The sequence below is a fragment of the Bacillus rossius genome, chromosome 1 (assembly GCF_032445375.1).
Source record: "Bacillus rossius redtenbacheri isolate Brsri chromosome 1, Brsri_v3, whole genome shotgun sequence".
NCBI lineage: Eukaryota > Metazoa > Arthropoda > Insecta > Phasmatodea > Bacillidae > Bacillus > Bacillus rossius.
Genome location: NC_086330.1, coordinates 270164570 through 270179400, shown reverse-complemented (window position 1 = coordinate 270179400; position 14831 = coordinate 270164570). Strand labels below are relative to the sequence as shown.

The 14831-nt window shown below is 35.9% G+C and overlaps 1 protein-coding gene across 1 annotated transcript in view; it reads right to left on the bottom strand.

Annotated features, from left to right (window-relative positions):
- Positions 1–14831, bottom strand: part of LOC134527397 (protein hobbit-like) — a 619824-nt gene that overhangs the window by 223057 nt on the left and 381936 nt on the right. The window lies entirely within an intron of this gene.

Genomic DNA, 14831 nt, shown 5'->3' with positions numbered 1-14831 from the left:
ATGGTGGGTCATTAGATGGGTGATTTGTGTTTGTGATGCAAATATGGGAAGTTTGTTCACTCGGTTCCACTTACCTTTCAAGATCTATATAGATGAGTTAGCAAAACCACTCGATCACCAAGTTTTGAAGGAAATCTAGATCAAATATGGACAATTTGGAAGCAGAAATTTAACCTGTACCTTCAAATTTAAAAGGTTAAACATGAATCTGAGAACCGACGAGTTGAATTATTACTTAATACTATCGCAACAAAATGACTAAAATTTACCATTTATTTACCTTCGTTGAAACAGAACTTAAATAATTTAAAATTTAAATTTCACGTTTTGATAATTTCTCCACCATGGAAGAATCTACTTTATCACAGTTACAGTTTTTGACTTTGAGGTGGCATGAAGGAATGCAGTTAGAAGATTTGGTTACACACGTGTGTGTGTGAAAGAGTTCGGTCCGCAGGAAAGATTTTTGTAGCGGGACATATTAGTGGCGGAAACTAATGATTCTGTGATGCAAGCAAAGCAGTATCAAGGTGGAGAAGTTTTAAGTAAGGGGAGTGAGAAGATACTGCCCCACACAAAAGGCCAATTAAATCCTATTATTTATAATTAGTGACACCCCTCCTGTCACCTGTCAATTAAGAACCCATTATTTCAATTACTCCTAATTGGCATGTGTATGACATCTCCCCCCCCCCCCCCCCCCCTTTTCCAACAGACCACAATATCTAGTATTGTTTTTCTTCTCAAGACTGTTAACTTGAGGGTGGATATAATTGGTATCTGGGGAAGGATGCTCTTTTACCACCCCTCCCCCTTCACACTTCCACTCTGCTTAGTTCTGACTTAGTTGATAGGTGTCGTCCAGGTTGTTACTGAGTTCTCAATCAGGCCACGCTGATGTCATCGTGATGACGTTACAGCAGCAGGTTCAAGTTGTAACTGTTGGATAGTGAAACTGCCATCATTGATATTTTTATATATTTATAAAATGTAATTGCCGAGGGTGGGTTTTTAACAATGAGAGCAGGATGATCTCAGGGTTATGAGGCAGCCACTTTCACCACTTGACATGTCAACATGTTATACGTAATATGATTATGTAACATGAAAATACGCTAGCATCACACATATATTCATTCCATTAAACCCAAAGTAATGCTAGCAATATATTCCTCTCATTAATTCCACCTGCAATAATTAATTGGTTAACAACAATTAGACTATGACACAACACAAAGTGTTCAATTTTATGTATGTTGTCCACACATAAGAACTCACAATTTCTTCAAGTGTGAACAGATCATATTATTATCATCATTATCATAGCAATATCTCAAACGTAATCCGTCCTCTTTTTATTACATGAAAGAAAAAAATTAAAACAAATATGCTGAATCATGTTTGCCAACCAATGGATGTGGACCCTCCACGCATTGTCATGAGAGGATTGACCAAAATCGAACACATAAAATACCTAACATTTGCATTTCAATGCGATGTATTTACACTACACAACTCCGCTACAGGTCAGTGCATAAGATACAGTTTCTTGAACCAATTAAGAGCAGCATAGACTTCTTACAATTGACAACACTACAATTCATACTTCACAATCATGAAGACACCTGGAAAAGTATTATAAAAAATAAAAGCATAAATTTCAAAACACCACGATTTTATTTGAAAAAACATGCATTAATATAAACAAAACCTTTCACCTATCTTTATCAACATTCTCATAGGGTTAAAGCACTTCCTTGCAACCACCAGGTAAAACAACATTTAGAAGTCTCCCCACGGTGTACTGTTCTCCTCAACTTTTACAGCATCAGTTACAGCCATGCTTGCTTACAAAATAACAGTCAGTATAGGTGTAGAGCTGTCTACAATTGTAGCAACTTCTAACTAGCACGGAAGACATAGGAACAATATTTGAAGCACTACAATAGCAGAGCACACAAACAAAAAACCTAACCCCTCCTCTCCTTGCAAAAACACCCTCACAGCCTTACCCCTCCACTATTTCAGAAAACAACTTGCAACACCTCCTCCTCCCCACTTCTGAGGCTTGTGTGCATTTTTAAAAGGTTCCTATCATAAAGACACCCCCTCCTTGACAACCCATCTCTCTGCAGAAAGAAATGCTCAAAAATACACAGTATCAACCACCTTTCTAGTTTGCTTCTTTAATCCTTAACTGCCTTGTGTGTCCATATGGACACACTTGAAGTATATTATTGAAACCTCTATGGATTTTTTAATTTTGAATTTTTGAGGTTGGTACCCATGCAATGCTGTAAACAAAGTGTGTGTTTTTGTGATCAAGTATAGACAGTTACTTTTAACTGCATGTGGTGAAGCTAATTAACTGTGTTACAACTGGAAGAGTAAGAGATGCGAAAATCATGGACGTTGATACAGAGTAAGTACAATATTTTGCACTAAAAACTGTAAATTTATTAATATATATTAATTTATATTATTGTTCTTGCTTTTATCACACAACCTGGTTATGTTTATAAGTTATTACCATTTTCATTATGATATTTTCAGTTAAATGTTGACGTGTCCAAATGGACACGCTGGGCAAATAGCAAATTTAAATAATTTACTGGTATTGTTGGAAATAGTTTATGTTGGCAATAAAGGATGGGGAACTATACAAACTGTTTCTCATTCTTTGTGGTATGTACCAAAGTCTCGTCTAACGAAACTACTCAAAACGTTCACGATTTAACACAAACAAATATAATGACAACAATTACCACATGACGGTTTCAAGTATTTACAAAGTATAGGTCTACATGCTTTATGTGCTAGCCTATACTAGAAATTAGTAAGTTATAACTCAATTATAGGCATGTCACATCTAGCGTAGAATATGGACCTGCATTATACAATATGTCAGATAATTTGTGAAAATCTTAATTTCACATTAGGATATTTGCATAAATTAGGAGCATAATAAATTATGCAACAATTGAGAGCTAAATCACAGTGCCTTATTTTTCAGGCACTGAAAAAGCATTCTAATGCCAGGCATCACTGTTCAAGAGGCTGCGGATATCTTGTTCGGAGATGGAGACGAGGTTGTAAGTGCTGATACTGTGTTCATTACCCCACCAGATCCAGATGTTCTCACCGATGAAGATTCAGGGGATGAAGATGAAGGTGGCATACTAGATAATTTGAATCCAAGACAACTGTCAGCTGAAGCGGAAATACGGTATCATGATGAAAGAGAGGATGAATCAAATGCGTTTCATCGCTTGCCACCATCCGCAAAAAGAACATGGATTCATGGAAATATGGAATCCTCTCTAAAACCATTTCCTGATGTGTGTAGTAGCAAATACCAAGATTTCTCAATTGCGGAGTTATTTAAGTTATTCATTGATGAGGACCTTGTTGAATACTTAGTTCAAGAATGAAATAAATATGCAATATTTAAAAACAATGAAAATCCACACATCACTAAAGATGAACTGAAGTGTTTTCTAGGTATTTTGATCCTTAGTGGCTATAACAGTGTTCCAAATAAGAGACTCTACTGGGAAAATCGCAAGGCCACACGACATGAGTATATTCGTAATGCCATCAGAAGGAATAGGTTTGAACATATACTCAGGTTCCTTCATTGTGCTGATAACAATAAAATGAATGTAAATGATAAACTTTGGAAAAATAGGCCTTTATTGGAAAATATAAGAAAAAAATGTTTACAGCACTTCATTTAGCAGCAAGACCTATCATATGATGAATGTATGGTCAAGTATTACGGCAAACATTCTTGTATACAGTTTATTAGAGGGAAGCCAATACATTTTGGATATAAGGTATGGTCACTCTGTTCGAATGATGGTTATCTTGTAAATTTCAACGTTTATCAAGGTAAATCTCCCAATGCAAACAATTTGTATGAAAATAATTTTGGAAAGGCAACTATTGATGACTTTAGTGAAGGAGTGAGGTTCTTGCCTTACCATTTCTATTTCAACAATTTATTTACAGGACTTGATCTACTAGCATTTCTGAGAGAAAAAGATTATGGTGGTACAGGCACAATTAGGGAAAATAGGATCCCTAAATCGTGCCCTATAGCATCAAAAAACATTCTTATGAAAAAGAATAGGGGCTACCATGAAGCCTCAATTGTCAAAGAAGATGGTGTTCTAGTTTCAAAATGGGTTGACAACTCAGTTGTAACTATAGCATCAATTTGTCTTGGTGTCAGGTGTACAGCGGTATTCTCAGAAAGAAAAGCGAATGATTCAAATTAGTGATGGCCCGATATCCAAAAACCAGATACCGATATTTCCAAATTTACCGATCCGATAACCGATACCCGATATTCCGATAATAGGCCTATCTCATTTCTAACACTGATTCTATAAAATTGTGGTTCTGGAGTATTATTAGAGACAATAATGAAAAATGTTAAATATTAATAAAACATACTTATGTGAATGTATATTATTTTTATTAATTGTAAAATATTGTAAATTCACATTAAATGAATCGGACTGAGGTGACAACAACGCCATGTTTTTACAAAATAATCTTGTAGCTGTCCGGTATTAGTCTCTAGTGTATTTGCTTATAATGTATAAATCACGAGTCACTGCATGTACTTAGTCCAGCGTCTCAACTGTAATCTACGAAAAATACTGTCCGAAAAACATCAAACTTTTGTACCCTTTGTAAAATTTCATCACGGTAAACGACACGCTAGAAAGGAAGGTCTTCAATTAGCAAATTTTTTGACCATAGTTCAAGTGTATCACTCCATTTATTGGTGCGAAAACACGTTAAAAATACGTGAAAAGTAATTTCAATACAACTTTGAAACGTACTGCAGATTTTATAAAACCCCACATCTTTATTTATGTTTTTTGCAATGCACTCAATATAGCCAACATAATACCTTTGCTGCAACTTGCCCTAATTAAACACGTTTCATATTTTAGCTTTAGTAAATCTTACGTAACATCTTTGTATAGAACAGCAGTTGGCGACCATGAAACGACACGGAAAGAAAATGCCTGTTATATCAAACAGCAACTTTATTCTTCTTCATGTTCACTTACGGCTTCACTACTTATTAAATTAAATATCGTAATTATTTTTGTTTATGTTCACTTAGTGAACTTCAAAAATTCATCAAGCGAAAACATTTTGTGAATATCTGAAACGAATAAATATGCACTAATGACTGGGATTTGTGTACACATGGAAGAATTGTACCGTCGGGATGCATTGCAGTATCAGAAAGAAGAAATAGGCTTGAAATTGTTTCAGTGGAAAATATGCTTTGAATTACTAGTTAATATGGTGACGTGAAGAAAGATAAATTAGGCCCAAGGAAAATAAGCTTGGACTTACGGTTAAGGTTATGTGAGAAGTATTATTGGCGAGAGCAAACATCGGTTATCAAAATATCGCAAGTATTTACCGACGTCCGATATTGAAAAATGTGCCGATATTACCGATCTTCGGTATCGAATATCGGGCTATCACTAATACAAATGCACCGGCCTCATTTGATTAGCGAATATAATCGAAAAATGGGTGGTGTAGATCAAATGGACCAAAACATTGTCATGTACCGAGAGAATATTCGGAACAAAAAGTGGTATTGGCCTCTCCTGTCATGGTGTCTTGATGTGTGTGTTCACAATGCCTGGCAACTGGCACGACGGTGTAGAAAAAAAATTTCTCAATTAGAGTTCAGGAGTGAGATTGTATTGGTATATTTAACTAAATATGCCAATCCATCAAAAGGTTTTGGAAGACCTCTGCAATTTGGTTCATCAGGAAAGTGTAGAACTACGACATCCGTTTTGATGGCATCAACCACCTGGTGAAAAACATTCAGAAGAAAAAAAGATGTGCTGGTGATGGTTGCCTAAAAAAATCTTCTGCTGTGCGTACCCAGTGTAGTAAATGTGATGTTGGCTTGTGTTTGGACTACTTCGAATATTACCATACAGTGCGTAAATAGATCTCAAAATGAACATTTTGGGGTTATGGCTTTGTGTTCTTACATGAAACATGTTTTTTTTGAAAATGTGAACCTACTTATTAAATTTATTTTTACAAGTAATTAATTTAAATTACAGCCAGGAATAGTAAACATAATTTTTAAAAATATATTGTGTACAACATTAAAAAAAAAGTGTGTTATTAAATAATGAGGTAAAAATGACTATGTAAATGCCTAGCGTGTCCATATGAACACAGCATGTTGTAAACAATCTAGGAGAAACCAATTTTAAATATAATTTTTTTTATGGTTGTGTGTATTTATTAAAAGCAAAATAATAGAACAAAAAAAATTTAAATAAAAAATTTAATCTGGGTAGTTAAGGGTTAAGAGACAGTATATCTTGGACTCTCATATACTACTCTCTAGCTCCCCCCCCCCCCTTTTCCCATTTTCTCTTCCTCACACCATTTCAATTTTAACAATAGGCACATCACTAGACAGTTTGTATTCAGAGTCTAACACAAATAAAAAAAAAGTATGTATTGTAACTGTAAATAATTATAATTTTGTAAATATTTGGAAAAGTAAATTTCAATCCCAAAAAAAGCCAGACATTTCTGAATTGAACCCAAACTGAAATAATTTGCGCTTAATTCCTGCAATACTAACCAGCTACAGACATAACTATTAAATAATGTATCCCACACTTTAAATTGCATGTCCAACACAGCTATAAGGCCCCACAAAAAATACATTTGCAGCGGACGTCTTCGCTGCTTTGAAGTCTGCGCGCTTGCCGTCTTCCGGCCCCCTTCCCACTTACCGCACCAACAGTTCTCCTCTCCTGTTATTTTGTCAGAGTGAGTATATGTACCTTGTGATATTCTTTTTCCCTTAATTTCTCTTCTGCGCCTGCACAGTTGGGGGTTGTGTATGGTTATTTAAGGCCATGTCGCCATTTTGGAACCTCTTTCGTCTAGTATGTTTCGGGCTGTTAACTTTGCTAAGCTTCTCGCCGGCGTCATGCGTAAATGCTCCACCTTTTATTCAGCATCTAGCTTCACGCGTCTACGGTATCGTAACTTTGTCATGTATTCTTGCTTTTCGCTCTCAATGTGAATTGCACTAACTTGTATAGCTTTGCTGGAGTTTTTTTTTTGTCAGTCTATTTTTCATCATTCACTATTTCACGTCTTGTGTGTGTGGCCTTTCACTGGGTCAACATTTGGAGGAACAATATGCCAGTTTAATTTGCGTGAGTACAGAGAGGCGGGGTCTCATTCGAGGGCTGTGCATGGTGTCATAACTTGGATGCTTTTGGCCTGTTATGCGCAACGTTTCCTTGTGGTGTTTGGGACACTTCCCGTGTAATGCACATTTCTTTCTTGCCGTGCTCAGTCTTTCTCTCTGCCTTTGTGAGCCTCCAGCTCGGGTTTGTTTGTGGCCGTGATTCCTTTAATCAGGCTTGGTTTACCCAAGGATGTGACATCTGCAGTGAGCACGTGACTTGGCTAGTTTAAATGTCTGTATTTACCACATTCGCACCAATTGGTGTTCTTGCTCGTGGGCTCGTGTATAGTTTATTATATGTATTCATTTAAGCTTTTTATGTTCGTTTCATGCTACCCGGTGGTGGCGTTATTTGATAAACGTGTGTCTTGAGGTTCGCTTGCACACCACCGAGTTTTCTTGGTAACTGAGGCTGATCGATTGCTGTAGACACGCAACTGGTTAGGGTACACTCAGTGTGGCGTCTAGTTTTTTTTTGCCCACAGGTATTGTTGATATGTAATATTGTTTTTTTCATTAATGTAATTCCTAATCTTACTCTGTATATTGATGCTCATTTTCTTTGCCTGATTGAGTATTTGTATGAGCGGTCTGTGTACCTGCATTTGTGAGTCTTGTTAAGTCTATTCTTTTTTAATAAAACAGTAATTTGAATTTTCTTTACGATTCCCTGCCACGAACGCTGTCCTACACACTACGATCTGAGCTCTTCCACACTGTTGCTAAACAGTTACCAAACTTGTGAAACCTCTGCATCCTCGTTCTAGCACGAAGCTGCATTTGTGTGTTTTTGGTGTGGGCACCGATGTAATTTCCTAGAACCACGGTTCTAAGGAGGCTACACATTTATAAACATTTATATGCCACACAACCAAAACATCTATGAAATTAAACATTACGTTATAAATAAATAAATAAATAAATACAAAAATAAATCGCAGTTGGTAAATAGTTGACATAAATATGTCTCGCGAGTATGTGCTGTAACCAAACTGACAAGAATGAGACTCTTTGCATGCAAACTAAAAAAAATTAAACCATTATATCGCGGGTGCGCGAGTAAAAGGGGTTAAGTCATGCTTTGGTGGAAAATGAGTTATATGCACTGGAAAATTCAGTATTAAATATTCTTCATCTGTGCAAAAGGAGATAACTGAATTCGTGATATTTTCAGAATAGGAAGCATGTGAAATATGAGCTATGTTCCTTTTGCTGAAATAAAGTTCACGTAAAAAGGGTTATGTCAAATATTAGTAACCTACCCCTTACTACACATTGAATGTTGAAATACAATGGTGTGCAAAGGGTGTTAAGTCACACAACATCTGACATATCCCTTATCTCGCAACAATGTTATACTGTGTTATGCGTGAAAAGTGAGTTAAGTCACACAACATCAGACATACCCCTTATTGCACGACAATATTACACTATGTTAGGCATGCAAAGAGAGTTATGTCACATAATATCTGACATATCCCTTATTGCGCAACAATGTTTTAGCATGCAAAGTGAATTAAGTCTGAAAATAAATGATTTTAATTCCCTATTGCACAAAATACTTTGTGCTAGGTGTGCAAAAGGCGATAATCCCATTATTACTTTCTTTGACAAGGCCTCTGTTTAACTCTTGAGCATTGATTGTATTCTTATAGAGTGAGCTGTCGAAGAAGTAATGGAAGTATTTTCTTGAAAATGTTTCGATCAGTTGAAAATTTGGTCACCTGATGCACACCTGATTGGTCATTATAGTATGTAAGTTAATGGTAAGGCATGTATTGATTCCAGATTCATATAAATGCAGCCAACATAAGAAAAATAACAGTTCAATACCCTCTTTTTATGATTGCAACAATAAAAATATCACGGCTACAGTTAATGATGAAACAGTGGCAGGATGCAGTGAGATTGGGGTGACTGCAGTCATGAGTGCTTGTGACGAAAATGAAGATGCAGAAAAAACTATTTTCATGACTGATGATATGTCAAGTAGTAAACATACAACAATTCCTAAACCACAAACTTTGGCTGTAGGCGAGAATGTTGATGTCAATCAACCTGATAATGGTAAAGGTACCCGTGTTATATATGAGAATATTGTAAGTGATGATGTTATAACGCGTGTTACATCTGCACCTGTGCTTGACAATACGCCTATAGGTGAAAGTGCTTTCTTGGATGTTGCAAATGTAACTGACAAAAATAACCGTGTAAGCTTACTTAATAAGAATATTGTAGGCAATGTTGATGTTATGTCAAATAATATAATTTAATCTGTGTTTGGCAATTTGGCTATAGGTGAGAGTGCTGTTTTTGATGTTGTCAACGAATTAGATGATGGCAATAGTACCTGTGTGCTCTATGAGATTATTGGAAGCAATTTTGATGTTATGTCAAGTGGTACAAATAAGCGTGTGCTTGAAAATTTGGTTGTCGGTGAGTGTGCTGTTTTTTATGTTGTCAATGAATTAGATAATGGTAAAAGTACCTGTGTGCTCTTTGAGAATATTGGAAACAATTTTGATGATATGTCAAGTGGTACAAATGAGCGTGTGCTTTAAAATTTTGCTGTCGGTGAGAGTGCTGTTTTTGATGTTGTCAATGAATTAGATAATGGTAAAAGTACCTGTGTGCTCTATGAGAATATTGGAAGCAATTTTGATGTTATGTCAAGTGGTACAGATGAGCCTGTGCTTGACAACTTGTCTGTAGGTAAGAGTGCTGTTTTAAATGTACAAAATGAGATAGACACAGTTGCAATGAGTAACTCATCTGATGTAGAAGACATAGTTGGCTATGACAGTGAAAAAGACCCTGAATATGAAGTTGTCAATGAAAATACTGATTCTGCATTGTGTGATTCACCCAAAACTAATAAAAGGAAGAGAAATGTTCAAAATAGAGTGCCCAGGAACAATAACTCAAGAAGTCCAAATCAAACTTCCCAAGATGTCGTGGCTGGGTCTGACACAACTCATTCTTCAGCAACTACTGAAGAGTATTTGCATTGTGAAGTTCCAAAACGATCAAGGCATGTCAGGGGGAGTAAACGTATTGTAAAAGGAGACACTCGAGAAACCAGAAGATTCAGAAGTGAAGCTCGGAACAAGGGAGAGGAATACACGACCAAAACAGGAAGAATTGTGGTACAAAGAAAGTCATCTTATATAGGTTCTTGTAGGATGAAGTGTGATGAAAGAATATCATCAAATGATGTTAAGGAACTCTTTAAAGATTACTGGGCATTAGGTAATGCTCGTGACAGGGCAATGTACATTGCAGGTCTGCTTGAATTACAAATAACAGCAGCTCATAGACCATGATATGAAGATCCAGATAAGTGTCATTATCGACAGATCACAGTTAAATACAGTGTACAAATTAATGGTCAAAACACAGCAATTTGTAAGAAATGCTTTCTAAGTGTGTTTGGAGAGACCAAGAAATTCATTGAAATGGTATTGGTCAAGAAAAGAGCCTCAGTTAGTGGTTTGTTTGAAGGAGACGGAAGAGGAACTTCAGTTCCTCCAAATAAAATATCTGAGGAACGCATGCAACTGGTACGAAACCATTTATTATCTTTTCCAGCTTATGAGCGTCATTACTCTCGAAGAGATTCAAAAAAGAAATATTTACCACCTCATTTAACATTAGCTACCATGTATGATGAATATAAGAAAGTATATGGCAATGAATCAGTTTCAAGAAAAGTGTATGAGAAAGTGTTTCACGATTTGAAGCTATCCATTAAAAGACCCAACAAAGACACATGCCAGCGCTGTGACCGTCTGAAAATGTCTATAGCTATGAGCAAAAATAATGAGGAGAAGATAAAATTAGAAATGGAGTTATTTGAACACCATACTCTAGCAGACAGTGCATATGAAGCAAAATCCAAAGACCGTTCTCTTTCGAAGGATGATCCAACAAAGAAGACTATTGTGTTTGATCTTCAACAATGTCTTCCCACTCCTCTACTCAAGAACTCTATCACATTTTACAAAAGACAACTATGGGTTTATAACCTCAAAATTCATGATTGTGATGATGGTCAAGCATACTGTTGTATGTGGGACGAAACCATTGCAGGTAGAGGTGCAAACGACATAGCATCATGTGTCTACAGCTATCTTCTGAGTCTTCCACAATCAGTGAATCACATAACTATGTACAGTGACACATGTGGTGGCCAAAACCGTAATACACATTTCACAGCTATGTGCCTTGCCGTTGTGCAAATCTTAGTAGGTTTGAAAGAAATTGACCACAAATTTCTTTTGTCAGGCCACACACACATGGAATGTGATAGTGATCACAGCATAATAGAAAAAATGAAAAGGAAATACAATGCTCCCATCGAACACCTACATGATTGGGTACAACTTGTCAAAAATGCAGCAAAAAAGAAGCCTTTCGTTGTCCATGAAATGACACAAAAAGAATTTCTTGCATTTTCAAACTTGTTTAAAGGACCACTACAAGTCAGGAAGGTGGATGAAGACAATAGGAAAATAAACTGGCGGGACATAAAATGGTTGAACTTCTCGAGAGACAATGGAGGTCGCTTCAAAATAAAAACTACACTTGATGAGGCAGAAACCTTCCGAACTGTAAACTTCAGAAGAAGAGGTAAAGGATATGCGAATCTTGTGCCAAAAATTGCCTATCAAGAGCCACTGCCCATTTCCACTGAGAAGAAAGATCTAATGGACCTTCTTCCTTTTATTTCTGATGTTTTCAGAAATTTCTACAGAAATATGAGAACATCTGGAACAGCAAAGAATGATATCATCGTTAATGAGTATGACACAGAAGGTGAAGATGAATAAATTAAAAATCTTTGTCTCCAGACATTATGTACAGCTGTAACAACAAAGAATGTTATCCTAGTTATGAGTGTGACACATAAGGTGAAGATGTATACATAATATTTTTTTACATTTTAATTGTGTCATTATGATAATGTTAATGTATAAAGCAGAAGGTTTTGTAAAAGCTAAACTTTCCATTTGTTTTTGTTTAAATAGTTTTTTACTTGGAAAGCAATGCTGTTGTTTTTGATTCTACCATATCAGATCAAGGTAACACAACTGAACACCCAACTGTCGAAAATGGTTTGATTCTTTAGGTAGTATGTGACTGGCCATTATGCTCCATCTTCAAAGGGAGCTAGGGAACGCAAACTGCTTTTTCTGTCCCTACAAAAGCTGTGTAGATTAGCAGACAATACTTGTGTTAACTTTCCAGTTAGCTGTGTCACATGGGACAAGTCATTGAACATCATATGGCAAAGGGGATATGTCAATATGTTGCACACATTCTTCAGTTAAAATGCCTGTTAAATGTTAACAATGAACAACATTTACTTGGTCACCGATTTGTTAAAAAGACAATAGCAATACTAACCTTCGACTTTTACTTATTTATGGTTTAACTCATAACAATATTCCACACAGTGTCTCAAACATTGTTTTTCATTTTTCCTAAAGTTTAGTTTCATTGACTTAACACCTTTTACTCGCGCACCCGCGATATCATCCCAACAAATAATCATATACATGTTCTAGAAAATTAAACATATATAAAAAAATTAACCGGACTTCAAGAGTGGCGAGAATGGTTTGAAATGCATGTGGTAGACAAACAATGTTATGAAAAGTGAAAATAATACAGGTGCTGTAAGCAAGAAAAGGTTATTAAGACATAATAAACCATTAATACTAACTTTACAAGGATAGAAATGTTCAGACATTCAAACATTAAAAAAAAAAGTGTTTTGCTAGCTCGAAATGTTGAGACGAATTTGATAAACATACTCGCAATCTGAAAAATCAAGAGGGCAAAAACGCTTACATACATCTGTGCATGACTAGTGAAAAAAAAAATATATATATATACAGGCATATGCTGAGTGAGAAATTTTGAGGATAGGGCTTGAGACTAAGAACATGACAAAATTTAGAAAGTGAACTGTCAATACCTACAGAAATGTATAATGATCTAACATGATAATAAAAGCAAAACAGACACAAAAAAAAGATAATGTATTACCAACACCACAAACACACATACAGTTACCACACAATAAGCACCATATTATTAAGCTCACTTGTAAATAGAACACACATATGAAATTTCCCCATACATCCATTAAATAGATCCGAACTCACGAGCTCTAAATGTTTCAATTGAAGAAAAATCTCGAAGCAAACATAAGAAAGCTACTTGCGATGTTTCCCGGAACACTAAAATCCTCCAGCAGAACACAGCACCGGTGGATCCACACCGCTTGTCTGCGACTCATTTACAATCAGTTATCAATTATATCAACTATCTCTGTGGGGTGATGCGGCCCTATGCAGACTCAGTCTCCTGTTCCCCCATCCACTTCTCCCCAGGTAAAAGCCACATCACACAAAGTAAGAGAAGAACTCACAGCGAGAACACAGCAAGCATTTCCATCAATATAAATAAAAGTTTAATTCAATACACATTTAAATCAAATATATACATACTACTAACCATGACTCCCTAATGAAAGAACTAGCAAAAAAAAGATATATATATATATATATATATATATATATATATATATATATATATATATATATATATATATATATATATATATATATATATATATATATACAGCAAAACCCCTTATTTGCACTTTTCATGGGGACAAAGTAAAAAAGTGTAAAAAGCGGGAAAGTGTAAATAAAGGGAAAAGTAAGAAATACGTTAAAGTTGATTAAAATACAGTCACCTGCAGCGTTCATAACAAATACAGGCTACATTACACATACACATTGCACCACAGTAAAAAAAAAAGGGCCGCAAATTGGAAATTTACCGTCAATAGCGCGCCGTGCGTGGAGAAAGTCATTGTACTCAATCAGCTGTTATGGCACGGCGTGGCCGCCGGCTGGCTCTCTCTGTTCTCGGAGCTGCGCATGCGCAGTATAACTCACTCTATGATCCGCCTAGACTCGTGACGTTCCATCAGCAGCCAGCCAATAGATACGAGCTTAGCGGAAAAAAATATAAGCTCCACCTCCCGTGTACCAGTTTTGTCCAGTTCTAATACCAGTTTATTGGTATACGCACCAATTTTCTCGTTGCCGTGATGTGTTCAAGTTTACGTTCATCTTGATGTCTTGATACCAATAATTAATTATTTACGATCCCCAGATATAAATGGTTAGTTTAAAAAATATGCTTCAACTGTACAATACTTCTGAAATTATAAAATACGTTTAAAACAGTTACCAAGACTCCGCTCATTTTATCTAGTGAAGTTTATATCTCGTACCAGTATTTCGGCTAAGTTGTGACATAAATATAGTAACAGAACGTTTATACATTCGTGAGTTTACGTTTTTCCCGAGTACATTTTAGATTGTCTCCTGCTATAATTACTCGGACTTTTACACGCCTAGGCTTAAATTATTATATGTTTAGAAATAAAAGCAACTTTTCATGTTATAAAATATGTTTATTTTGCGATTTAAAATGTTCACTGCCGACTATAAAAGTTACGTTGTTCACAATGTTT